This window comes from Pseudorca crassidens, chromosome 2, assembly GCF_039906515.1.
Source record: "Pseudorca crassidens isolate mPseCra1 chromosome 2, mPseCra1.hap1, whole genome shotgun sequence".
NCBI classification, from domain to species: domain Eukaryota; kingdom Metazoa; phylum Chordata; class Mammalia; order Artiodactyla; family Delphinidae; genus Pseudorca; species Pseudorca crassidens.
The window spans coordinates 47,016,073-47,043,863 of record NC_090297.1 but is presented as its reverse complement, the minus strand read 5'-3'; positions in this window follow the sequence as shown (position 1 = coordinate 47,043,863).

The following is a 27,791-nucleotide window of genomic DNA, read 5'->3' as shown; positions in this document are numbered from 1 at the left end:
ATGTATCACCTTGCATTATTTCCTATCCTTCTCTGCCTCACTTCCCTTTTTGCTCATTTTTGCAGCTGTAGTATTGTACCTCCTAAATAAAGCATTAGCATGTAATCCTTGCCTTGGGCTCTGTTTCTAGGAGAAGCCACTAAGTTAGAAAGGAAAAAGTCAAAGAAGAAATAATTGGTGGAGAGTTTGTGCTACTGGTTTGTGTGGTTTTAATATTTAGAAAATCTGATCTTTTTTGAAAATCAACAATCCAGGTACAATGCACATCCTATAGTATAGTGGTTAAGAACTCAGACATACATGTATTTAAGCCCTAACTCTGCCCTTTACTAATTGTGTGATCTTGTTCATGTTACTTAACTCCTCTGAGCTTCACTTTCCTCTTTCGTAAATAATGAAGATCTTACCGACCTAATTGGGGTATTGTAAAGATTAAAGGAGATGATGCATTTAAAAATACTAATTTACAGGGTTTACAACCTCAGCACTATAGACGGGTTGGGCTAGATAATTTGTTGCTGTGGGGGCTGTCCTGTGCACTGTAGCATGTTTACCAACATCCGGGGCCTCTAACCACCAGATACAAGTAACTCCCACACAGCTGTGACAATCAAAAATGTGAAAACAAGAAAAAAAAAAACAAAAAAAACTGAGCCATTCAAACACCATCAGAGGAACCAGACAGCCAAAACAAAATTGTGAGAAATCATAAATCACTGTCATTTTCATCCACAAAACCTTGGATGATTTGTTATTCAGCAATATGAAACTGAAACAAATTGGTAACTAGAAGCGTAATGCTACCATAAAAAAACCTCAATGATGTGGCACTGGCTTTGGAACTAGGTGGTGGGTGGAGGCTGGAAAGAGAACAGAGAAGAGAGGCTAGAGGAGCAGAAAGGAAATGGTTACTGAAGACAAAGGAAGAAAGGGCAATCCTTGGTATATGGTGGCAGAACTGTAGTAACTTGGAAGATAGAAATGTACTCAGTAAATTTATTGGATCTGGCTAAGGAAATATTAAGGCAGAAGATAAAAATACCAAATGGTGTCTTAAACTGCATATTATAACATATGAGAAGAGAGATGAGCTAATGAGTGAACTGCAGAGTTTGCAAGCATAATTTAAAGAAAATATAAAAGAACAAGGACTTGCTGAGTTGGAAAACAAAACTGCTTTATATTTTCTGTGTCTGCAGCTCGCAAAAGATTACCAAAGTAAAACACAACTTCAGGGCAAATATCAGATCAAGGGTATGGCTGTAATACCTTTTGTTATGATCTCATAAGATTTAAGGTCCCCAGTTATTCCTCTTCACTAGAAAAAGGGGCTTCTAATAATCTCAATGGCATTGTCCCAAAGAAGCTGAATTTTCTAAAGTATAAAGAGGTATACCTCAAAAAGAATTATGGATTTGGCTTTTAGGAGCTTGGAGTGAATGCTGAGAAGATTGATGGGAAACCCACAAAAATTTTAAGACAATTATATTTCTAATCATGTTCATAACTTAAACTTTGGTGATTTGAATTGGGAGAGATGGAGATAGTTCAAATGAAAAGAGGCTTGTAAGAAGCAAGAAGTACAAGCTCCTGGAGAAAGCTACTCAAATATAAGCACAAATAAAGAAAAGCCTTTTAGAATGCTAGACTAAGAGCTCAGAAAGTAGAGTGAAGAGCTGAGGAGAACAGTGACACCATTCCCTGGGAGTAGAATCTGTCCTAATCAAGTAACATTTCCCACCCCCAGGGTAGGGAGCCTGACCACATGTGACATCTGGATTTCAGAACTGCTATTGATCAGTGACTTCTATGTGTCTACTGTTATCTCATTATCCCATTATGATTGAGATTTTCTACTATACATAATTTTCCCCTATTTCTATACTGTATGTTGAATGTGTCTGGGGAAGATATATTGTCTTTTTAGTTCACAAATCTCTGGAGATGCTGCTGTTCGAGTTCCTGTACCTGAAAACCACACTTAAGGAGACTCAGTCACATGTAGGCTGAGGCAGGTCATGAAATTCTGGACTTTAAGCTTGATACCATAATTGATGTTGTAGCCAGCCTCCAAAATGACCCCTGATGACCTTGTATAGTTTCCTCCTATACTGAATGGGACTGGCCTGGGTAATGAATGAGATATTATAGAAATAACTATGTTTATCTCCCATGGCAAGGTTGCAAATGACCTCTCTTATGTCATTCACTCTGGAGAAAACCGACTCCCATGTTGTGCGAACACTTAAGCAGTCTTATGGGGAGGTCTGTGTAGTGAGGAATGGAAGACTTTTATCCACAGGTGTGTGAGTGAACTATCTTAAAAGTGAATCCTCCAGTCTCATTCAAGCCTTCAAATGGGACTATGACTGACTGACATTTTGACTGAACCCACAAGAGAGACACTGAGACACAAGTATCGAACTAACCTCCTGAATTTTTTACCAAAAAATTGTGTGAGGTAACAAATGCTCATTGTTGTTTTAGCCAGCTAAGTTTGTGGCTAATTTGTTATGAAGCAATAGATAACTAAAATAATTGGGATGGAACTTTTGGAGGTCTTAGTTTGGAGGTGACCACGTTTTACATGTAGGAGGAATATGAATAATTTATGGCAAGAGGGCACACTCTAATAGATTGTTTAATGGCCCCATCCCAAAATTTGTGCCCCTTTTTGCAACGTGGCTTTGCTGCAACTCCCATCAAGAGGTGGAATAGATAGATAGATAGATAGATAGATAGATAGATAGATAGATAGAGACATAGATATAGATATAGATAGATAAATATTCTTGAATCTGGATAACTTAGTGACTTGCTTTTACTAATAGAATATGGCAGAAGTGATGTTATGTGACTTCTGAAGCTAAGCCTTATAAGACATTGCTACTTCTGCATTTGCCCTTGAGAATACTGCCCTGAGATGTCACCTAGGGAAAATTAGTCCAATCTCCTAGAGGATGAGAGGCCACATGGAAGAGAACTGAGACACCACAACCCATAGCCTCCACCAGCTTTGAGTTTTGTAAATGAGGCTATCTTGGACCTTCCAGCACAGCTAGATCTCTGGCTGATTGCAGCTGCATGACAGAGCCTGGGCAAATCTATCTGAGGAATCCTCAAGCCAACCTAAAAAGTTAGTTGACATTGTTTTCGGGTTGTAAGTTAAGTAGCAAAGGATAACTGAGAAAAACTTATTACAGGAATTTATCACAGAGTATCAGTTTGAGCTCATTGTTTCTCAACAATATCAAAAACCTAATATTAAGAAATGGTTGATTGGGGGGGGTCACTGACATAAATCCAGGACCTCAGGTATGAATCTAGAGTGCAGATGCCTGTCAAGCTCAGGCGGAGTCCCTGGTGCGCGGGGTGGTGCGGGCGGTGCATATGGCCCAGCTATGACTCTGAGGAGACTAGGTCACTCTGTACAGCTCAGGCCACCGCCCTGCCCCTCCAGCAGTTCCAGGTTCCCATCGCCAGGCACCAGCCAGGTGGTTCCAGGGATTCGGATGTCTGTGTCTTTGGGGGACCATTACTTCACCTGCCACATGGATCTTGGTGCTCTGGCCGAGTGTCAGGCCTGAGCCTCTGAGGTGGGAGAGCCAAGGTCAAACACTGGACCACCAGAGACCTCCTGGCCCCACGTAATATCAATCAGCAATAGCTCTCCCAGAGATCTCCATCTCATCACTAAAACCCAGGTCAACTCAGCGACCAGCAAGCTCCAGTGCTGGACACCCCATGCCAAACAACTAGCAAGACAGGAACACAATCCCACTCATTAGCAGAGAGGCTGCCTAAAATCATAATAAGGTCACAGACACCCCCAAACACACCACCAGACACAGTCCTGCCCACCAGAAAGACAAGACCCAGCCTCATCCACCAGAACACAGGCACCAGTCCCCTCAACCAGGAAGCCTACAAAACCCACTGAACCAAACTTACCCAATAGAGGCAGGCACCAAAAACAACAGGAACTACAAACCTGCAGCCTGCGAAAAGGAGATCCCTAACACAGTAAGTTAAGCAAAATGATAAGACTGAGAAATATACAGCAGATTAAGGGAAGGTAAAAACCCACCAGACAAAACAAATGAAGAGGAACTAGGCAGTCTACCTGAAAAAGAATTCAGAGTAATGATAGTAAAGATGATCCAAAATCTTGGAAGTAGAATAGAGAAAATACAAGAAACATTTAACAAGGAGCTAGAAGAAATAATGAGCAAACAAACAATGATGAACAACACAATAAATGAAAATAAAAATTCTCTAGAAGGAATCAATAGCAGAATTACTAAGTCAGAAGAACAGATAAGTGACCTGGAAGATAAAATAGTGGAAGTAACTACTGCAGAGCAGAATAAAGAAAAAAGAATGAAAAGAATTGAGGGCAGTCTCAGAGACTTCTGGGACAACATTAAACACAACAACATTCAAATTATAGAGGTCCCAGAAGAAGAAGTGAAAAAGAAAGGGACTGAGAAAATATTTGCAGAGATTATAGTTGAAAACTTCCCTAATATGGGAAAGGAAATAGTTAATCAAGTCCAGGAAGCGCAGAGAGTCCCATACAGGATAAATCCAAGGAGAAACATGCCAAAACACATATTAATCAAACTCTCAAAAATTAAATACAAAGAAAAAATATTAAGAGCAGCAAAGGAAAAGCAACAAATAACATACAAGGGAATCCCTATAAGGTTAACAGCTGATCTTTCAGCAGAAACTCTAAAAACCAGAAGGGAGTGGGAGGACGTATTTAAAGTGATGAGGGCTTCACCGGTGGTGCAGTGGTTGAGAATCTGCATGCCAATGCAGGGGACACGTGTTTGAGCCCTGGTCTGGGAAGATCCCACATGCCACGGAGCAACTAGACCCGTGAGCCACAACTACTGAGTCTGCACATCTGGAAGCTGTGCTCCACGACAAGAAGGGCCACGATAGTGAGAGGCCTGCACACCGTGATGAAGAGTGGCCCCCACTCGCGACAACTAGAGAAAACCCATGCACAGAAACAAAGACCCAACACAGCCAAAAATAAATAAAATTTAAAAAATAAATAAATAAAAAAATTAAGTGATGAAAAGAAAAAACCTACAGCCAAGATTACTCTAGCCAGCAAGAATCTCATTCACATTCGCAGAGAAATTAAAACCTATACATACAAGCAAAAGCTAAGAGAATTCAGCACCGCCAAACCAGCTCTACAACAAATGCTAAAGGAACTTCTCTAGACAGGAAACACAAGAGAAGGAAAAGACCTACAATAACAAGGACAAAACAACTAAGAAAAATGGTAATAGGAACATACATATCGATAATTACCTTAAATGTAAGTGGATTAAATGCCCCAACCAAAAGACATACATTGGCTGAATGCATACAAAAACAAGACCCATATATATGCTGCCTAAAACAGTCCCATTTCAGACGTAGGAACACATACAGACTGAAAGTGAGAGCATGGGAAAAGATATTCCATGCAAATGGAAATCAAAAGAAAGCTGGAGTAGCAATTCTTATATCAGACAAAATAGACTTTAAAATAAAGACTATTACAAGAGACAAAGAAGGACACTACATACTGATCAATCCAAGAAGAAGATATAACAATTGTAAATACTTATGCACCGAACATAGGAGTACCCCAGTACATAAGGCAACTGCTAACAGCCATAAAAGGGGAAATCGACAGTAACACAATCACAATAGGGGACATTAACACCCCACTATCACCAATGGACATATCATCCAAAATGAAAATAAATAAGGAATCACAAACTTTAAATGACACATTAAACAAGATGGACTTAATTGATATTTATAGGACATTCCCTCCAAAAACAACAGAATACACTTTCTTCTCAAGTGCTCATGGAACATTCTCCAGGATAGATCCTATCTTGGGTCACAAATCAAGCCTTGGTAAATTTAAGAAAATTGAAATCGTATCAAGTATCTTTTCTGACCACAATACTATGAGACTAGATATGAATTACAGGAAAAAAGTGTAAAAAATATGAACACATAGAGGTTAAACAATACGTTATTAAATAACAAAGAGATCACTGAAAAAATCAAAGAGGAAATCAAAAAATACCTAGAAACAAATGACAATGAAAACATGATAACTCAAAACGTATGGTATGCAGCAAAAGCAGTTCTAAGAGGGAAGTTTATAGCAATACAATCCTACCTCAAGAAACAGGAAAAATCTTAAATAAACAACCTAACCTTACACCTAAAGCAATTAGAGAAAGAAGAACAAAAAAACTCCCAGAGTTAACTGAAGGAAAGAAATCATAAAGATCAGATCAGAAATAAATGAAAAAGAAATGAAGGAAACAATAGCAAAGATCAATAAAAGTAAAAGCTGGTTCTTTCAGAAGATAAACAAAACTCACAAACCATTAGCCAGAGTCATCAAGAAAAAAAGGGAAAAGACTCAAATCGACAGAATTAGAAATGAAAAAGGAGAAGAAACAACTGGCACTATAGAAATACAAAGGACCATGAGACATTGACTACAAGCAACTATATGCCAATAAAATGGACAACCTGGAAGAAATGGACACATTCGTAGAAAAGCACAACCTTCCGAGACTGAACCAGGAAGATATAGAAAATATAAACAGGCCAGTCACAAGCACTGGAATTGAGACTGTGATTAGAAATCTTCCAACAAACAAAAGCCCAGGACCAGATGGCTTCACAGGTGAATTCTATCAAACATTTAGAGAAGAGCAAACACCTATCCCTCTCAAACTCTTCCAAAATATAGCAGAGGGAGGAACACTCCCAAACTCATTCTTTGAGACCACCATCACCCTGATACAAAAAAACAGACAATGATGTCACAGAAAAGGAAAACTACAGGACAATAACACTGATGAACATAGATGCAAAAATCCTCCACAAAACACTAGCAAACAGAATCCAACGGCACATTAAATGGATTATACACCATGATCAAGTGGGGTTTATCCTAGGAATGCAAGAATTCTTCAATATACACAAATCAATCAATGTGATACACCATATTAACAACTAAAAGATAAAAACCATATGATCATCTCAATAGATGCAGAAAAAGCTTTAGATAAAATTCTAAACCCATATTTGGTAAAAACTCTCCAGAAAGTAGGAATCGAGGGAACGTACCTCAACATAATAAAGGCCATATATGACAAACCACAGCCAAAATCGTTCTCAATAGTGAAAAACAGAAACTATTTCCACTAAGATCAGGAACAAGACAATGTTGCCCATTCTCACCACTATTATACAACACAGTTTTGGCAGTTTTAGCTACAGAAATCAGAGAAGAAAAAGAAATAAAAGGAATCCAAATTGGAAAGAAGAAGTAAAACTGTCACTGTTTGCAGATGACATGATACTATATATAAAGAATCCTAAAGATGCTACCAGAAAACTACTATAGCTAATCAATCAATTTGGTAAAGTAGTAGGATACAAAATTAATGCACAGAAATCTCTTTCATTCCTATACACTCATGATGAAAAATCTGAAAGAGAAATTAAGGAAACACTCCCAAATACCATTGCTACACAAAGAATGAAACATCTAGGAATAAACCTACCTAAGGTGACAAAAGACCTGTATTCAGAAAACTATAAGACACTGATAATAGATATCAAAGATGATACAGACAGATGGAGAGAAGAATCTTGGATTGGAAGAATCAACATTGGAAAATGACTATACTCCCCAAAGCAATCTACAGATTCACTGCAATTCCTATCAAACTACCAATGGCATTTTCCACAGAACTAGAACGAAAAATTTCACAATTTGTATGGAAACACAAAAGACCTTGAATAGCCAAAGCAATCTTGAAAAAGAAAAATTGAGCTGGACTAACCAGGCTCCCTGGCTTTAGACTATACTACAAAGTTACAGTAATCAAGACAGGATGGTACTGGCACAAAAAGAGAAATACAGATCAATGGAACAGGATAGAAAGCCCATGACATAAACCCACACACATATGTTCACCTTATCTTTGATAAAGTAGGCAAGAGTATAAAATGGAGAAAAGACAGCCTTTTCAATAAGTGGTGCTGGGGAAACTGGATAGCTACATGTAAAAGAATGAAATTAGAACACTCCCTAATACCATACACAAAAATAAACTCAAAATGGATTAAAGATCTAAATGTAAGGCCGGACATTATCAAACTTTTAGAGGAAAACATAGGCAGAACACTCTATGACATAAATCACAGCAAGATCCTTTTTGACCCACCTCCTAGGGAAATGGAAATAAAAACAAAAATAAACAAATGGGACCTAATGAAACTTAAAAGTTTTGCACAGCAAAGGAAACCATAAAGAAGACAAAAAGACAACCCTCAGAATGGGACAAAATATTTGCAAATGAAGCAACTGACAAAGGATTAATGTACAAAATATACAAGCAGCTCATGCAGCTCAATATCAAAAAAACAAATAATCCAATCCAAAAATGGGCAGAAGACCTAAATAGACATTTCTCCAAAGATGATATACAGATTGCCAACAAACACATGAAAGGATGCTCAACATCACTAATCATTAGAGAAATGCAATTCAAAACCACAGTGAGGTACCACCTCACACTGGTCAGAATGGCTATCATCAAAAAACCTACAAATGATAAATACTGGAGAGGGTGTGGAAAAAAGGGAACCCTCTTGCACAGTTGGTGAGAATGTAAATTGATACAGCCACTATGGAGAACAGTACGGAGATTCCTTAAAAAACTAAAAGTAGGGGCTTCCCTGGTGGCACAGTTGTTGAGAGTCCACCTGCCAATGCAGGGGACACGGGTTTGTACCATGGTCCGGGAAGATCCCACATGTCGTGGAGCGGCTGGGCCTGTGAGCCATGGCCGCTGAGCCTGCGCGTCCGGAGCCTGTGCTCTGCAACGGGAGAGACCACAATAGTGAGACGCCCACATACCCCCCCCACCAAAAAAAAAAAAAATACTAAAAGTAGAACTACCATACAACCCAGCAATCCCACTACTGCACATATATCCTGAGAAAACCATAATTCAAAATGAGTCAGGTACCACAATGTTCACTGCACCTCTATTTACAATAGCCAGGACATGGAAGCAACCTAAGTGTCCAACGACAGATGAATGGATAAGGAAGATGTGGCAGATACATACAATGGAATATTACTCAGCCATAAAAAGAAACGAAATTGAGTTATTTGTTGTGAAGTAGATGGACATAGAGTCTGTCATACAGAGTGAAGTAAGTCAGAAAGAGAAAAATAAATACCATATGCTAACACACATATGGAATCTGAAAAAAATAAAATGGTTCTGAAGAACCTAGGTGCACAACAGGAATAAAGACACAGACATAGAGAATGGGCTTGAGGACACTGGGAGGGGGATGGGTAAGCTGGGATGAAGTGAGAGAGTGGCATTGACATATATACACTGCTAAATGTGAAATAGATAGCTCGTGGGAAGCAGCCACAGAGCACAGGGAGAACAGCTTGGTGCTTTGTGACCACTAGAGGGGTGGGATAAGGAGTGTGGGAGATGCAAGAGGGAGGGGCCATGGGGATATATGTATACGTATAGCTGATTCACTTTGTTATATATCAGAAACTAACACAACAATGTAAAGCAATTATACTCCAATAAAGATGTTTAACAAAAAATAAAATAAAGAAATGGTTGATTTTTGCTGACTTCCCGGAATGCTGCATTGAGGAAGATTCTAAAACCATGTAGATGCTCATTTGAAAGAGGAATGTTATTAAATAGCAGTGTCGTCCGTAGGCATGGATAGGGAAGAAAAATGGTATTTATATTCTGTATTGACAGAAGTTAAAAATGAGAATAACCCATGTTTTCTTTGCAGAGTCTGCTGTATACTTTTAGTACTTGTTTTACAGTGTTCATCTGGGTACAAAGAAAAACAATTCCAAATCTCTAATATTTTTTTATACATTTTACAGGATAATTTACTTAAAGATTAACTTTTAAAAATCCTTAATGAGCCCAACAAATGTTTGTATTTGCTTTTCTTCTCTTACGTACACAAGTCTATACTTAGATTAAGGCAGATGATCACAGAAGAACACACACACACACACATACACACACACACACATATTTAAATTTTATTGAAGTATAGTTGATTTACAATGTTGTGTTAATTTCCACTGTACAGCAAAGTTATTCAGTTGTACTTATATATTCTTTTTCATATTCTTTTCAACTATGGTTTGTCATAGGATATTGCATATAGTTCTCTGTGCTAACTGTAGGACCTTATTGTTTATCCATCCTATATGTACTAGTTTGCATCTGTTAATCCAAAACTCCAAATCCTTCTCTCCTCCTTGGAAATAACAAATCTGTTCTCTATTTCTGAGAAGCACATGTATTATTTTATTTAATTCTCACACCAACCCTATGATGCAGGAAGGAAGGGTATTGTTTTTTTAATCTTCAATCTTCATTTTATAGATAAGGGCCAGTCATATAATGTCCTTCAACTAAGGATATACATTTAACATAAAGGGATTTACTCCCATGCATTCATTCTTTGAATCTTTTTCCCTTCCCACTATAATATGAGCACGTCTAGATGACTGGTAAGGTCCTCCCAGATCTAGCATTCAGTGACTTGAATGAACCCAGTGTACCCCGTGCTATAATTCATCTCATGGGAACTGAATGCCAAAAGAGTGTTAGCTTTAGTAAGTGGTTACTGAGTTGCTTGGTTGTCTGGGCAGTTTGACTGGTGGTTGGAGATCCTGTTTCAACATCTGTCCGGGAGGCAAACAAACAGAGCTTTACACCATGTTGACACGTGTGTCCTGGGTGATTCAAGATTATGACAGGAAGATAATCACTGGAGTCCAGTTACATTATGACTGGAGCAATTTTCCACTTGATGTGGAATTCCTCAGAGAGGAGCAATGTGGTTGGTTAAATTATGGGCACTGTCTTTACAATGCAAATCAGAAGGACTGTAGGCTCAAATCAGTCACTTAGGGGAATGGGTGGGTTCAAGAGACTGAGTCAGGTCTAAGGAAATGGGAGATGCAGACTGGGGCAAATCATAACATTTGTTTGGAAAGTGAAAAGCAATAGGGTATGTAGACTGCATTTATCTTGTCTCCTCTGCCACATCCCCAAATACACACTTATAGATATAAGTTATTTTCCAACACTACAGGGCTCTTGCCATTCTCTGAACACAAATCCTCCCATAGAGTATTTCAGTCTAGGTAGAAAATCAGATAGGAAATATAATAATGCCTCTGCCATTTAGTGGTTGTGCCCAAGGCAAATCCCTTATTCTCTGAGCCTCAATTACCTCATGTGTACAATGGTGATGATAATATTGTTTATTTAACAGAGTTTTTGTGAACAATAAAACATTTAACAAAATGTCCAGTGTATAACTACTACACAATAAATATTCATTTGTTTAAAAATGAAATTACTTGCAAAAATCTAACAGCTGTGAAATATAGAACTAGGTCTACACTCTACTGAATGAACTTATACATATTGAGTCCCAGTTATGTGTGAAATGCTTTGCTAAGATCTTTCATACACATTTGTCACACGTAACCCTCATAAAACTCCCAAGACACTAGTATTTTTTAAATCAAATTTCAGAGAAAGTAAATAACATGAGTAAACCATGTTATAAAACTCCCAAGACACTAGTATTTTTTAAATCAAATTTCAGAGAAAGTAAATAACATGAGTAAACCATGATGGTGTACCATTTTAAAATTTGGTTACATAAAACAATACTTAATAATTACAAAGAAAAGATTATTTTTATATAAGACACAGCACACATGCAATTGATAAATTCTATCTCATTAAAATTAGATATTCTCAACATAATAAAAGCTATATATGACAAACCCACAGCCAACATCATGCTCAATGGTGAAAACAAAAGCATTCTCTGTAAGATCAGGAGCAAGACAAAGGTGCCTACTCTCACAACTATTATTCAACACAGTTTTGGAATTCTTAGCCATGGCTATCAGAGAAGAAAAAGAAATAAAAGGAATCCAAATTGGAAAAGAAGAAGTAAAACTGTCACTGTTTGCAGATGACATGATACTATATATAAAGAATCCTAAAGATGCTACCAGAAAACTACTATAGCTAATCAATCAATTTGGTAAAGTAGCAGGACAACAAAAAGAATAAAATAACTAGGAATATGGACTTCCCTGGTGGTGCAGTGGTTGAGAGTCCACCTGCCAATGCAGGGGACACGGGTTCATGCCCCGGTCCAGGAAGATGCCACATGCCGTGGAGCAGCTAGACCCGTGAGCCACGGCCTCTGAGCCTGCGCGTCCAGAGCCTGTGCTCTGCAACGGGAGAGGCCACAACAGTGAGAGGCCCATGTACAGCAAAAATAAATAAATAAATAAAATAAAATAACTAGGAATAAACCTACCTAAGGAGACAAAAGACCTGTATGCAGAAAACTATAAGACACTGATGAAAGAAATCAAAGATGATACAAACAGATGGAGAGATATATCATGTTCTTGGATTGGAAGAATCAACATTGTGAAAATGACTGTACTCCCCAAAGCAATCTACAGATTCAATGCAATCCCTATCAAATTACCAGTGGCATTTTTCACAGAACTAGAACAAAAAATTTTACAATTTGTATGGAAACACAAAAGACCCTGAATAGCCAAAGCAATCTTGAGAAAGAAAAATGGAGCTGGAGTAATCAGGCTCCCTGATTTCAGACTATACTACAAAGCTACAATAATCAAGACGGTATGGCACTGGCACAAAAACAGAAATATAGATCAATAGAACAGGATACAAAGCCCAGAGATAAACCCATGCACATATGGTCACCTTATCTTTGACAAAGGAGGCAAGAATATACAATGGAGAAAAGACAGCCTCTTCAATAAGTGGTCCTGGGAAAACTGGACAGCTACATGTAAAAGAATTAAATTAGAACACTCCCTAACACTATACCCAAAAATAAACTCAAAATGGATTAAAATGTAAGGCCAGACACTATAAAACTCTTAGAGGTAAACATAGGCAGAACACTCTATGACACTCTATAAATCAGAGCAAGATCTTTTTTGACCCACCTCATAGAGTAATGGAAATAAAATAAAAAATAAACAAATGGGACCTAATGAAACTTAAAAGCTTTTGCACAGCAAAGGAAACCATAAAGAAGACAAAAAGACAACCCTCAGAATGGGACAAAATATTTGCAAATGAAGCAACTGACAAAGGATTAATGTACAAAATATATAAGCTCATGCAGCTCAATATCAAAAAAACAAACAACTCAATCCAAAAATGGGCAGAAGATCTAAATAGACTTTTCTCCAGGGAAGATATACAGATTGCCAACAAACACATGAAAAGATGCTCAACATGACTAATCATTAGAGAAATGCAAATCAAAATTACAGTGAGGTACGACCTCACACTGTTCAGAATGGCCATCATCAAAAAAATCTACAAACAATAAATGCTGGAGGGGGTGTGGAGGAAAGGGAATGCCCTTGCACTGTTGGTGGGAATGTAAATTGATACAACCACTATGGAGAACAGTATGAAGGTTCCTTAAAAAACTAAAAATAGAATTACCATATGACCCAGCAATCCCACTACTGGACATCTACCTGAGAAAACCATAATTCAAAAAGATACATTTACCACAATGTTCACTGCAGCAATATTTACAATAGCCAGAATATGGAAGCAACCTAAATGTCAATCAACAGATGAATGGATAAAAAAGATGTGGTACATATATACAATGGAATATTACTCAGCCATACAAAGGAAGAAAACTGAGTTATTTGTAATTAGGTGGATGGACCTAGAGTCTGTCATACAGTGTGAAGTAAGTCAGAAAGAGAAAAATACCATTTACTAACGCACATACGTGGAAACAAAAAAAACGGTACTGACGACCCTAGTGGCAGGGCAGGAATAAAGATGCAGATGTAGAGAACGGACTTGAGGACACAGGGGCAGAAGGGGAAGCTGGGATGAAGTGAGAGAGTAGGATTGATATATATACACTACCAAATGTAAAATGGATGGCTAGTGGGAAGCTGCTGCATAGCACAGGGAGATCAGCTCTTTGCTTTGTGATGACCTATAAGGGTGGGATAGGTTGGATGGGAGGGAGGCTCAAGAGGGAGGGGTATGGGGATATATACATACTTATAGCTGATTCACTTTGTTGTACAACAGAAATTAACACAACATCATAAAGCAATTATACTCCAATAAAGATATAAAAACAAACAAACATTAAAAGGCAATGAAAATAAAACAAAATAAAATAAAATTAGATACTTCTATTTATCAAACCATACCAAAGCCAGAGCTGAAATTAAAGCCCTAAACTGGAAGAAGATATTTGAAATTCATATTCATAACAAAGGATTATGCTCCAGAATGTATATATTTTAAAATGCTTGTAAATTCATAAGAAAAAGACAAACATTTTAAGAGGAAAATGGACAAAAATACAAATAGAAAGTATACAGAAGAGAAAACATGAATGTCCCATGAAGTTATAAAAAGATGCTTAGACTCATTGGCAATTAAGGAATACACATTAAAACTAAAATGAATATATTTTCATATATTTTTACGGCCACAAGATTGACAACGATAAGAAGTTTGACAATGTAAGTGTTTCTCAGGATTGGGACAAAGGGAAATATCATACCTGTGGGAGAGAGTGTAAGTTATTATTACTTTGGAAAACAGTTTGGCACTGCTTCAAACAGAAGTGTGTCTGTACCCTATGATTCAGCAATTCCAATCTTAGATATGTTCCCTAGATAAATTCCTGCCTAATGGCTCACGGAAGCATGGTTCAAATGCCACCACCACCACCAAATCCAAATGATTACCTACGGTAGAGAGATAAGCAAATTATAATATGGTTATACAGCATTATATTCTACAACAATAAAAATGAATAAATTACAGCTACACCAACCACACAGATAAATCTCAAAAAAAAATAATGTTGAGCCAAAAGAGCATGTCATAGAGGAATACATTCTGTATGATTCATTTACATAAAGGGCAAAACCAGGCAAATACACAAGATATTGTGCAGAGATGAAACAACGGCAAAAAGAAAGTGATCAACATAAAGTTTTGCTTTGAGATTCTTTCAGTGGGGAGAGAGAACTGATATCATGGAAGGTCACATAGCAGGCCCTCAAAGTTCATGCACTCTTTTGTATGTGTGATATGCTTCAAAAGAAAAAGAGGTTAAACAAGACAAAAGCCAAGTTCTCCCATCCCCTCAAAATCCTATTGTTGAGTGACAAAAGAAGCAGAATGAGATTTATAATACCATATGTTTTCTATAAAATTAAAAACATATATGCATCTAAACCAACACTACATATTTTACAAGTATATACCAGTATTTAAGGATATATTTCAGACTCATTTACATGGACACCTGTGGCAACAAGGGAAGAAGAATTAGATTGGGTGTAGAGATGGAGAGGGTCAAGCAGTTATTCACCATGCATGAATTAATTTTGTAAAGTAATGTAGGGTTATTCACTGGCTCCCAAGTTTGTTCCCAAAGGGATTTGAGGAGGCAGAAAGACTATTGAACTTCCCAGATCCATATTCCACTTCCTGAGCCCCTCAATTTTCTAGATTCCAAGGAGGCCAGCAGGAACAATCTGTATTATAAAGGAATCTAAATGATTTTGACAAGGAGCAATTCATTTTCTGAAGGCTAAGCTGAGTCTTAGGAAATAGCAGACCTTGGAATGAGAAGGAGGAGCTGAGGATGGTACATGTGTTGGGCACACCTTTGGCATTTCCACGCCTCAGTCCAGTCCTGCAAGACCTCTTGTTTGTCCTTACCCTGTCAGGGCTGAAGGGAAGAAGACAGGTGTCCTGTTTCCCAGGCTAACGTTACATAATTGATCATACAGAGCGGAGTCCTTTGCCAAGCCAGATGGGATGCCCTGTGTGAGCCAGAACTGATGGGTCATTCCGGATCCTGCCCTTTATCCCAAGGACTTCTTAGGGGATAAGTGGAGTAGGTTGGCCCAAATTTCAGGACGCCCACCTAGCCCAAATATCTGCTACACAGACAATTGAGAGAAAGGATGACACTGAAGGAGTGAGGATTCCAGAATAGAGGCAAAGTCAGCAGCATCGAAACTGGGCAGATGAGTTTGCCTTAATCAGGGAAAGGAGAAATCTCATTCTTGTAATTTCCAAGACAGAAATAACAGATGTAAGGCCTAACTTTATAGATAGGAAAGGGGGGGAGCTCATGCACGAAGCCTTCAATTTTTCTGGCAAAAGTAGGCAAATTATGTACAAAGATTAGGTACATAATTAGGTACAAAGATTGGTGCTAAGTACTAAAGGAGATGAAAAGACTAAGTTGCAGAGCCTGACCCCCCAGTAGTTTGCAAGCTACTTTCAAGTGTTCAACTTACACATTTGTATAGGGCAGCCTACGCCTGTGGAATGGTTACTTAATAGGTATTCAAACAAGGAAAGAATAACTCTGAGTGGCCGGGCGTAGTAAGCGCCGCTGTTAGACACAACATTAGTGCTCCATTTGCCCTTGGCCCCGCTCCAACCTCAACCTACCTCCCACTTCAACCGTAGTTGTGATGGACAGATCAGACTCACCTCCCTCTGGCAGTGTTCTTGTCTTTCAGCTTCTTACCTCAGGGCCTTCTAGACTTTGGGAGCTTTTTCTGCCAGCTGGCAAGCATAGCCTGGGGGCAGTACCACACCAGTGTCCCCTGGCTTGTATACGGACCTGAATTCCAACAGCCAGTAGCTATAAGTCTTTGCCTGTGGGCTTGCTCTGACAGCCAGACCCCACTTGGTCTGTATGCTGGGAATGCTGGAAGTGCCAGGGAATTAAATTCTCACCTCCACCCCAGGGGCAGGCTTCAAACCTCCAGGCAGGACTGATGGAAGTGGTGGAGAGAGACTCTTCAGCATCCCGTCCTCTCTGCAGGGATAATTCTGAGACGTAGTTCCACACTGGCTCCCAGAATTCCCCAATAGGACTGAGCTCCCGGTGCCCACAGTGGCGCCTAGCTTGCTGACACACCTTCACTGGCTTCCTTTCCTCTCAGTGACAGTTTCCTTGTCTCTTGCTTTCTTGCCTTACCTCTCACATGACTTTCACTCAAATCCTTGTCTAAAGGTCTACTTCTAAGGGAACTTAAATAAACCAAGGTAATGCTCTGGGGCATCCCTCATCCAGGGTTGGGGTCTGGGAGCAGGAGGGGAAGAGACAGGGGAGAAGCTGGTGTATAAGCACTCCAGTCTTCCATCCGAGCGGTGGATAATTCTGGGAGGCATGCTGTACGCTTCTCAGGAGGTCCTGGCAAAGGCAACCTTCACAGTGCACCTTATGTTGGTTTTGCTTCCTCCTTTCAGTTCACCACACTCCTCACTTCTGCTTGCCGGGCTGGATCTCAAATAAAGTATCAGCATTCAGGTCTCTGAGTTGGGCTCTTGTTTTCTGGGGAAACCGAACGAACGCAGAAAGCTTTGTGGGAGAGAAGGTGTGAAATGGGCTGGAAAGTTAACTGTGGGCAGGAGTTAGGGGAGTGGTTGGAGAGGATGCCAGGCAGGAAAAGGAAATGACCAAGCAGGGAGGTGGAACTGGCTACAACATTTTCTCCTGGCTCTCATGGAAGGTTCTTGGTGGTGAGCCATGATGGAGAACACCAAAAAGGGAGTCTTGTTCCTTTTCTTGGCCTCTTGAGAAGAAACAACCTCACCCAAATAAGCTGGCACTGAGAAGACACATAAAGCCACTGCAGATGGTTATAACCCTTGTGTGAAAGTCCTCCAGACCTCCCCTTTGTCTGTCTCCAAAGTTGCCTGACCCCTTTTAGTTGCAGCCTTATAGTTTCTCCTCTATTCTTGACCAGACACACTCACTTGGCCACCCAGTGTGGACTTACCCTCCGTCCTGTGAGAAGAACATGTTCTTGGGATCTTCTCTAGTTGAGGGAGGGCACGAATCATTGGCTGCAGGCTGTGCCCTCCTCTTTCTGGTTCCCCTCTTCAGAGGAGAGGTGTTAAATAGGATGTGATCAGCCCTCCGTCTGCTGAGGGTCAGGGTTCATGGGTTGGCTGGAAGGAAAGGCAAGCTAGCCTCCTGGATGCTGGGCAGGTGGCCACAGGAGTCAGTGCAGAATGTTGGAGTTGGTGTGGTCATTGTTTAACACAGAGCAGAATCTTGAACAAGCCACAGTCTCCAGCAAGAGACTGTCTCTGCACAGTGTTCCTTCATCCCCCTCACCGCTGCTGGCACACAGAGGAATGTAAATTCTATTCCTAATACTGACTGCACTTGGGCCTCTGCCTCAAAACCTGTCGTGGGAATTTCAGGCTCCACCATCCTGCTTTTCCTCCTCACCTGATCCTGCTCAGACAATCTGCTTGCTCAGTGAAGCATGAGCTGGAGGAGGGTTTGCTTTGCCTCAGCTCGTTTGGGGAATCACTGGGGGGTTTCCCTGAACATTTGTTCATTGTTATGGGCTTCCTCCTGCCAGCCTTATGAGATGGCTGGATGTTGTCCATGTGCTGGGAGATACTCCAGGATGACTTGGGAGAGAGAGAAACAGCTGCAACTCATAGGAGGGAATGTCCATTGATGTGGCGGTGGAGGGAACCCTGGCTTATAGCACCCATGAAGGGCTGTCAGAAGGGAAAAAGGGCATCGGACCACAAAGGTCCAGAGATGGGCTTGGGCTCTGGGGATAACACCCTCCGTGTCCCTCCTCATCCCCTCTCTGGGCCTCAACTTTCCATCTACAAAACACAAATGATCTCAAAGCACAGTCCCATTTTATTGGGGAACCCATTGCAGAATGTGCCTCCCGTTCACATTGATTTTGCAAATCCTATCCTCATTAAATACATTCTTCATTCAGGTCTCAAATGTCTCTGACCTGACCTGGATGGAGGCAACAACTTTTCGGTGGGTCTCCTTGCCTTCCATCTGCTTCCAAGTTTTTTCTCTTCACTTCTCCAACAATGACATTTTTAAATTAGAAATCTGATTTTGGCTTCTTCCCAGTAATCACAAGGCAAAAATCTAAATGGGTGACACATAAGAGGCCTTTCAAAATCTGAGCTCCATGTTGTCTCTCAGCCTCAGCTCTCACACCTTTCCTCTAGCGGCTGTACTGGAAACAGCTCACTTTTCTCTGAAGATATCATTCTGCTTCTCTTACCCTCAATGGAAATGGAAGTACCAAAATAATACAGTTTTTAAAGTGAGGAACACCTGGGCCCAGACCTAGCTCTGCCTCTTACTGCCTTTGTGAATTTGGACGTGCTATATTCCTTCTCTAAGCAATAGTTTCATTGCTCCTAAAATGTAATCAGAGTGAGAATTAGTGACAAAGGCTATGAAGTTCCTCGCCTAGCTTTTGGTTCATAAACTGTAGGCAGTAAATTACTAGGATTATTATTATAATTATTATCCTTTTTTGGTAAATTCCCACTTATTCTTTTTATTTTTTTAATAGATCTTTAGTGGAGTATAATTACTTCACAATACCGTGTTAGTTTCTGTTGCACAACAAAGCGAATCAGCCTTATGCACACACATGTCCCCATCTCCCCTCCCTCTTGAGCCTCCCTCCCGTCCTCCCTATCCCACCCCTCCAGGTCATCGCAAAGCACTGAGTCGATCTCCCTGTGCTATGCTGCTGCTTCCCGCCAGCCAACTATTTTACATTTGGTAGTGTATATATGTCCATGCTACTTTCACTTCGCCCCCTCCCACCCCATGCCCTCAAGTCCATTTTCTATGTCTATCTCTTTATTCCTGCCCTCCAACTAGTTCATCAGTACCATTTTTTTTTTAAGATTCCGTATATTTGTGTTAGCGTATGGTATTTGTTTTTCTCTTTCTGACTTACTTCACTCTCATGAAGGAGGTAACACTGGCGCTGGGTTTTAAAGAATAAGTAGGTTTACTGGGCATAAACCCTGAGAAAACCTACTTATTCTTTAAAACCCAGCTCCAATGTTACCTCCTTCTGGCGTCTCCACATTCCAGAGAGAGGAGCTTGCTTTTTCTCAGAGCTTTGTTCCAAGTTCTTAGAGTACTCGCCACCTTGTATCTTTATTGTCTATTTACATGTTTGTTTCACCCACCAGACTGGAGGCTCCTTGCAGGGAAGAATTGTGTTTTGTTTATCTCTTCATCTCTTGTGCCCAGCACCAGACCTGTCCTGGGGTCCGTGCTCAGTGCATGTTAACTGAATGAACAAATGACTGGTTTTGTTCTTGGGTAGAAAGAACTTTCTTTTAGAACCCAGAGGAAAGAAGAGGTCAGAAAGTGTAGGCTTGTTTAGTCTGCTCTGCCCTATTAACTAGACATACCCACCCTCTCTGGATCTCCCTGCTACTCTGTTCTTTGGCAAATGTTGGAAGGTCACGTAACATCCGGTCTCCTTATCTAGGTGGGTGTGATGTGGTTAGGGAAGCCTCCACACCCTCTATCCAAATAGACTGGCTAGCTCTAGCCACCAGGAGTACTTGAAAAACAAATTCAGTGTTTGTTCCTGGGAAGTCTGCAGGGATAAATATAATAATCAAAACTCGTCAAAAGTGCATGGTCGAACTTGCCTGCATGAAGCATATACAGCAAGGCCTAAAGGCTTCTTCTCTGGGAATAAGCTCTTCCTTCAAGCTACAACGGATATGTTCATATGTGAAGAGAAGTGGCCCGGAATAGGAAAAAGAACAAGGTTTTAGAGCTGGAGAGATCAGAGTTTGAACACCACTCAGTTGGGTGAAAGTTAAGCTTTCTGAGTTTGTGGTTATTTTAATTGAAGAATTCTGATCTTATAGGTTGATGGAATGGTAAAAGGAGCAAGATAAGAAAAGTCCTTTGTCATCCTGAAACGCTCAATGCTTTATGTTTTCTAAGTACTTTATAAACAACAATGCTCATTCACAACAACTCTGAGAAGATAGGTAGAGTCATTATTATTAATGTCGGATATTTTTCCTTGCCCCTCGGGATGTACTCTCATTCTTTCCTACCTTGCTCTGTTCTCTAGGAGACTGATCTCTAAGGACCCAATGGGCTTCCATGTCTTCTGGTTTCCCATAAATGATAGAGTTCTAATCCTGGCTCCAGCCTGAGCTGGTCAGTTGACCACAGGCTCATGGCTTTACTTCCATGAGTCTCTACTTTATTATAAAAAAAAGGGGAGGGGGATAGCACTTCTGTTCCTCTCAGGGGACTGTGGTTAAAACGAGATGGTTCCTAATTGCTAGAAAATTCTTGCTTAAATCTAAATTTTCTTATTTCTTACTTCCCATTGCCAAAAGATACTATACTCAATAATGATTCAATAATTCATAGATTCATTCAGCCAATGTTGCATGCATTCTTTTACTTCTCCAACATTAATTATGCATCTACTATGTCAGAGACTGATAATCATTTTCTGTGAAGGGCCAGATAGTAAATACTTTAGGATTGCGGACCATAAAGTCTTGGTTGTAACTACTCACCTATGATGTTGTAGTATGAAAGCAGCCATAGATAGTATGTACATGACTAGAAGTGGCATTGTTCCAATAAAATTTTATTTACAAAAAACACTTGGCAAGCCAGATTTGGCCCATGGGCTATAGTTTGCCAACCCACGTACTATATACCAAAGATGATAATAGGTCCTGGAGACAAAGATGATCTCAAGAAGCTCACATACAGTCTTATGGGAAGGAATTAACAAATATGATGAAATTGGGCTGGTGCTCTGATAGAAGTCTCTACATAGTTTAGTGAGGGTGCAGAAGAAACAACAGGCAGTTCTTCAGGTGTGAAGAGAGAGGAGGGGAGGGAGGGGGAAGGAGGGGTAAAGATTTCGTGTAGAGGCTATGAGAAGCTAGGATATGAGCAGGTTTCCAGGGAGGTGGCCTGTTAAGGAGTCTGGACTTATCCTCTGGGCCATGATGAAACATATTAGTAGATGGACATAGAGCACAATGCTTTGATTTAATTGCTGATTTGCCCATTTAGTAGTTTCATGGCATTTTTTTTTCTGAAAATGTGAATATCATTATTTCCTTTATAGGGTTGTTGTGAGACTCAAATAAGACAATGAATGTAAAGAATGGCATGATTCCTGACACATAGTGAGTACTTAAAAAAATGGCAGGGATACTGATAGACATTTGTTTTAGAAAGATTGCTTTGATATAATGACTATCAGAACGGTCTAATACCGGAAGAAGGAAAAACAATTAGGAAATGATAGCAGCAATCCATGGGAGAGAGAATGAATGCCTGAATTCAGGCAGAGGCAGAGAAGGTGGGGAGAAGAGATGTAGCCATGAGGGCTAAGTGATGTCACAGTGAGGAACAGCAAAGGGACAAAATTACCTTCAGAATTTAGGTGTAGTGATATTGCTTTCCAAGGTAAGGAGTACAAGAGGAAAGCCAGACTTGGGGTGAACATATTAAATTCCTTTTTGGACACATTGATTAAGTGGAAATGTCCAGTAATCAGTTGACTGCACACTTGAGGTTGAGGTTTCCTAATTGGAAATCATTATCAATGAAAGAATCATCAGCACAAAACCCCTGGAGCAGATGAGATCACCAAGGAAGTAGTAATATCTTTTTTAAAAAGTCAAATTAGTCTTGGGAGACCCAGCATTTCAGGGAGTGGCAGATATGAAGAATCTAATATAGATATAGATATAGATAGATATATCTAAGGTATGAAGAATCTGGTGTGTGTGTGTATATATATGAAGAATCTGGTGTGTGTGTGTGTGTATATATATATATATATATAAAGGAAATATATATATAGATATAAACAAGAAGGAAATGTCAGAGTGGGTCAGGGGATTCACTAAGGAGTCATATCATATCTCAGGAGACAATGAAATAGAGGGTTAGAAGAAGAAGAGGCCAGAGTATCAGTGAGATGATGCAATGTGATCCACCAAGAGTCACTAGCAATTAGGCAATTTGCAATTAGAATGTGACTGGTAACTTCAACCAAGATAGATTCAGCAGAGCAATGAGGGGGAGCTGATTGTCATGGATTGAAGACTGAATGGAGAATTGGAGAGATGAAGTGATTGTAGATTATTCTTCAGGAGAATTTGATTGTGAAGGATAAGTGAAATGAGCAGAGGTGCTAGAAGAGGGTGGCTTTCTTTTAACCTTTTAGAGATTTGGTATTCAGGAAAGAGGAAATATCTAGGGGAGTTGGGTGAAGGTCAACAGGGAAAAGAAATGGAGGAATTTGCCTTGGATAGGAGAAGAATGTTCATTGGTCTGTTATAGGATCCCTGGAGGTAAAGTTGGACTTAGATGTAGATGTTTAAGTTTGGTTTTGGAAGGAGAGTTTTCAAGTGCTTATCTGATAATCTCGATTCTCTCTGAAAAGTCAACCAGTTTATTACTAAGAGAAGGGAGCAGCTATTAGGAAGGTAGTTTGACCAGAGTAAGATGTGGAATGTTTGCTCTGGCAATAACGTCCAATGAATTTGGAGACCATAAATTTGGAATGGCTCCAGTCCATCCAGTTGTGTCATTTCTTCCAACAGTGCTCAGTAACCAGGGGATGAGATGGGGGGAAGGCAGATGGTTACATTAATATAAGACAGCATTTGAGTGCAAGTATGGTGGAAGAACAAGAGATTGGGAGAGTGAGAGCATTTGCAATAAAATGATTACAGTGATAAACATGTAGTTCTAGTGGACAGGGAAGGAAGTGAAGGTAGGAAGAAGCTGACAGTGGAAAAAAAAGGATCAAAGAACTAGAGGGTTGTGATGAGGTCACAAAATATGTGTGGTAGGCATAAGGAAGGGAAAACTGGACTGATAGGAAATTAGAATCAGAGATTTGTATATTAGAGTTTAAGATGTCAGGGGTGGGACATTTCCTTTTAATGATAAACTCCAGGATGTAGCCATAAAATACATTAGTAAATCGGGGCTATAGAAGTTGGTCAAGGAAATTTGAAGTGATGATGATAACATAGAGTTCACATCTGTGTGATATTTTACAGATTGCAAAGCACTTTAACAACCATTATCTCACTTGACCTCATCCTATGAGATGGATAAAGCAGGAATTATCTCAATTATTATTTTAATTTGACACATGAAACAACTGAGGATTGACGAGATTAAGTATCTTACCAGACTGGTTAAGTGATGGAAATTCCACCTGGGATGAAATCACTAGCATCTGGATTAAAGGTGAAAAAAATCCAGTTATTTTCACCAATTCAGACACTTCAGTGTTACATATCCACTAAGAATATTCTAGATGGGATTGGTTTGACACAAAACAACACAGCAATAACTTCTTTGGAAAAGTTGGTGGACTTAGAGTCATGGAGGGATATTGTGTTGTTTTGTTCTTTTTTTTTCTCCCTAAACAAAATATTCTTTACCTGCTCAGTCACACCTGGTAATTTCACAAGGATTAGGTGATCCTGTTCCCTGACTCTACTCACCAACAGCAGGTCTGCTGGAAGTTCTGCTTCTCATTCCTACTGTGGACTGGAGACTTTCCAGAGCTCCCTGGGGCTCTCAGCCTGGGTGAAGATGGTTGGAGATCAGATTCAGGGGCTGTGGGTGGAGGAGGGTCCAGGAAGCAGACGCTGCGCTAGGTAATTCACCCAAATGGCAAAACAGAGGCGGGATCTGTGGGAGCTGGAGGTGGCCCAAACAGGGTAACGGGGAGAGATGCCCTTCCACCTCCAGCTCAGATTTCTCCTTTGCCTCCTGTGCTTCATGCTGGCCTATTCTAGTCTCAAATTGGGTGTCAGATTCCATCTCAACCCCGGTTGTGTGCTGGTTCCTAAACCAGATCCCACATCTTGGCCTATAAAAGTTATTAACTTCCTTCCAGTCCCCACCCTGCCTTTTCACGTTCTGTTCATCAGAAAGTACTGCTTCAGCCAAACCACTGTGGTATTTGGAAGGACCAAACTGGATTCTACTTTATTTCTGTCACTATTTTGCTCCATGACCTTGCATATGTCACTTTCTTTCTCTGGACGTCATTTTCTCATCTGTGGAATTAGTTGGTTGAATTACCCATGATAACAAATAGGTCTCTTCATAAGCGCTAACTCAGGACAACTGACTAACTAGCACTTCCTGCTGCCTTTAAGATAGTGGTTCTCAAACTGTACTGTGCATCTAATTATCTGGAGAGCTCATTAAAATACATAGTTCTGGGCCCCATGCCCAGAGTTCTTGATTCAGTGGGTCTGAAGTATGGCCTGAGAATTTGCCTTTCTAGCAAGTCCTCAGGTAAAGCTGATACAGTTGGTCCAGGGATCACACTTTAGAAATATTGACTGTAGTATTTCATTCCTATGGCTCAATTTGGTTTTCTTGAAACAGCACAAGTATCTTCACTAGCTAGGTGACACAAATGCACAGACTTAGGACCCCCAACTTCTTAAAGGGAGGTTAAGGTAGATTAGAGATTCATTAAATAGTACAAATTGTATACCATGTCTTCAAAAAAAGTAAAAAAGATAATCTTTAGATCCATCCATGTTGCTGCAAATGGCATTATTTCATTCTTTTATTTTAAATTTTTAAAACATCTTTATTGGAGTATAATTGCTTTAAAATCCTGTGTTAGCTTAACAAAGTGAATCAGCTATACATATACATATATCCCCATATCTCCTCCCTTTTGCTTCTCCCTCCCACACTCCCTATCCCACCCCTCTCGGTGGTCACAAAGAACCGAGCTGATCTCCCTGTGCTATGCGACTGCTTCCCACTAGCTATCCATTTTACATTTGGTAGTATATACTAGTCCATGACACTCTCTCACTTTGTACCCATTTACCCTTCCCCCTCCCTGTGTCCTCAAGTCCATTCTCTATGTCTGCATCATTATTCCTGTCCTGCCCCTAGGTTCTTCATAAACATTTTATTTTAGATTCCATGTATATGTGTTAGCATACGGTATTTGTTTTACTCTTTCTGACTTACTTCACTCTGTATGACAAACTCTAGGTCTATCCATCTCACTACAAATAACTCAATTTAGTTTCTTTTTATGGATGAGTAATATTCCATTGTATATATGTGCCACATCTTCTTTATCCATTCATCTGTTGATGGACACTTAGGTTGATGCCATGTCCTGGCTATTGTAAATATTGCTGAAATGAACATTGTGGTACATGTCTCTTTTTGAATTATGGTTTTCTCAGGGTATATGCCCAGTAGTGGGATTGCTAGGTCATATGGTAGTTCTATTTTTCATTTTTTTTAGGAACCTCCATACTGTTCTCCATAGTGGCCATATCAGTCTACATTCCCACCAACAGTGCAAGAGGGTTCCCATTTCTCCACAGTCTCTCCAGCATTTATTGTTGGTAGATTTTTTGATGATGTTCACTCTGACTGGTGTGAGGTGATACCTCATTGTAGTTTGATTTGCATTTCTCTAATGATTAGTGATGTTGAGCATCCTTTCATATGTTTGTTGGCAATCTGTATATCATCTTTGGAGAAATGTCTATTTAGGTCTTTTACCCATTTTAGGATTGGGTTTTTTCGTTTTTTGATATTCAGCTGCATGAGCTGCTTGTAAATTTTGCAGATTAATCCTTTGTCAGTTGCTTCATTTGCAAATATTTTCTCCCATTCTGAGGGTGTCTTTTCTTCTTGTTTATGGTTTCCTTTGCTCTGCAAAAGCTTTGAAGTTTCATTAGGTCCCATTTGTTTATTTTTGTTTTTATTTCCATTTCTCTCGGAGGTGGGTCAAAAATACCTTGCTGTGATTTATGTCATAGACTGTTCTGCCTATGTTTTCCTCTAAAAGTTTTATAGTGTCTGGCCTTACATTTAGCTGTATAATCCATTTTGAGTTTATTTTTTTATATGGTGTTAGGGAGTGTTCTAATTTCATTCTTTTACATGTAGCTGTACAGTTTTCCCAGCACCACTTATTGAAGATGCTGTCTTTTCTCCCTTGTATATTCTTGCCTCCAAAAATAAGGTGACCACATGTGTGTGGGTTTATCTCTGGGCTTTCTATCCTGTTCCATATTTCTGTTTTTGTGGCAGTACCATACTGTCTTGATTACTGTAGCTTTGTAGTATAGTCTGAAGCCAGGGAGCCTGATTCCTTCAGCTCCATTTTTCTGTCTCAAGACTGTTTTGGCTATTAGGGGTCTTTTGTGTTTCCATACAAATTATGAAATATTTTGTTCTAGTTCTGTGAAAAATGCCACTGGTAATTTGATAGGGATTGCATTGAATCTGTCTATTGCTTTGGGTAGTCATTTTCACAATGTTGATTCTTCCAATCCAAGAACATGGTATATCTCTCCATCTGTTTGTCATCTTTAATTTCTTTCATTGGTGTCATAGTTTTCTGCATACAGTTCTTTTGTATCCTTAAGTAGGTTTATTCCCAGGTATTTTATTCTTTTTGTTGCAATAGTAAATAGAAGTGTTTCCTTAATCTCTCTTTCAGATTTTTCATCATTGGTGTATAGGAATGCAAGAGATTTCTGTGCATTAGTTTGTATCCTACTACTTTACCAAATTCATTGATTAGCTCTAGTAGTTTTCTGATACCATCTTTAGGATTCTCTATGTAAATTATCATGTCATCAACAAACAATGACAGCTTTACTTCTTCTCTTCTTATTTGGATTCCTTTTATTTCTTTTTCTTCTCTGATTTCTGTGACTAAAATTTCCAAA